The sequence below is a fragment of the Triticum urartu genome, chromosome 7A, assembly GCF_056163025.1.
Source record: "Triticum urartu cultivar PI428250 chromosome 7A, HENAU_Tu73, whole genome shotgun sequence".
Classification (NCBI taxonomy): Eukaryota; Viridiplantae; Streptophyta; class Magnoliopsida; order Poales; family Poaceae; genus Triticum; species Triticum urartu.
This window is the reverse complement of record NC_141879.1, coordinates 183,091,205-183,092,875: the sequence shown is the minus strand read 5'-3', so window position 1 is coordinate 183,092,875 and position 1,671 is coordinate 183,091,205. Positions and strand designations below refer to the sequence as shown.

At 42.2% G+C, this 1,671-nt stretch overlaps 1 pseudogene; it reads right to left on the bottom strand.

Annotated features, from left to right (window-relative positions):
• Window positions 1–794: 794 nt before the first annotated feature.
• Window positions 795–1,671, bottom strand: LOC147958890 (uncharacterized; annotated as a pseudogene).

Genomic DNA, 1,671 nt, shown 5'->3' with positions numbered 1-1,671 from the left:
ATCACGTATGGGGTAAATGTAGCCATAGCGAGAGAAATCGTCTGCGAAGGTAATGAAGGAATCAAAACCATCCATAGACTTTACGTTAAAAGGTCCGCATATGTCAGTATGAATAAGTTCAAGGACCGATGTGGCTCTTACTGCTCCTTTCTTAATTGTTTTCACATATTTTCCCTTAATACAGTCAATACAATTGCCCGCATCAGAGAAATCTAGCGGATGAAGTATTTCTTCTTTAATCAATCGTTCCATTCTCCCCCTCGAAATGTGGCCCAAGCGACGATGCCACAATTTTGAAGAAGGATTGATACTTCTCCCATTCTTTTTATGATTGCATTCATTCATATTCATCTCGCAGAGATTCACACACATAGGATAACCGGAAAGATTTAACATATAAAGTTTGCCTCGTCGGACGGTGAGACCAACATCCTTATTACAATACTTTGAAAAACATTGTTTCTCCCCGAAGGTACAATGAAATCCAAAATCATCTAAACATGAAACTGAAATCAAATTCCTACTCAAAGTAGGCACATAAAGAACGTCATTGAGCTGAAGTAGGAAACCAGTGTGCAACTTCAAGGTGAGGGAGCCCATGGCTTCAACTTCAGCCTCCTTCCCATTCGCGACATTAAGTCTTCTTGTTCCCTTTAGGGTGTGGCTTATATGGAATCCCTGCAAAGAATTCGCTACATGAACAGTCACACCTGAGTCAATCCACCATGTAGATTCAGAAAAATCAACATATAGAGATTCATCTACAAGAGTGATCTCATCCTTACCCTTTTTATTCAGCCACTTAAGAAAACCTGGAAAGTCCGCCTTGAAATGATTTGGCTGCTTGCAAAAATTGCAAAGTCTTTCTCCAGCGGCATTTGTAAGATTAACTGAAGTAGCCGCTGAAGGTGCGGGACGTGAACAACTTGCCTCGTTGCATTGCTTAGGCTTTGGAGGATTCTTTTTGGAATACTGCTTTTTGTTGGGCACATTATTGTTATGAGTATGGTTCTCATGCTTCCTCTTTGCAGAGTTAACATGGAGAGCTTGATCTTTCTGCTCACTCTTCATTCTCTCTTCCTCCTGAACGCAATGTGCAATGAGTTCAGATAGTTTCCATTTGGTTTCAAGAGAGTTATAGTTTATCTTGAATGGATTGAATTGTGAGGGTAGTGACCTAAAAACTAGGAGCACCAGAAGCTCTTCGTTCAAATCACACTTCATGGTTTTAAGCTTTGCCGCGGCATTGCTCATACTTAAGATGTGCTCCCTCACATTTCCATGCCCGTCATATTTTGCAAGCAACTTGTGCAAAAGCTCATCTGCATACACTTTCTCGGAGCCCTTAAATTGTTCTTCCACCGATTTCAAATATTCGGCGGCACTTTCATTGGCAGGAATAACCCCTTTAATCTCAATCGAGATGGAGAAGTTCATAATTAGGAGCGCCATTCTGTTTGACCTCTCCCACTTCTCAACTTTAGTATCATAATCTTTCTCAAGCTCAGCATACCCAGTGGCACCCTTTGCAGGTTCCACTGGTTTACTTTCCCTCAGTGCGAGGTCAACCTCATGCCATCCGAGGTGCAAAAGCAGCGAGTCCTTCCACGATTGGAAGTTATTCCCAGTAAGTGGCTCGATCTCGAGGCCACGAGAACCGGAAGCTGTCAT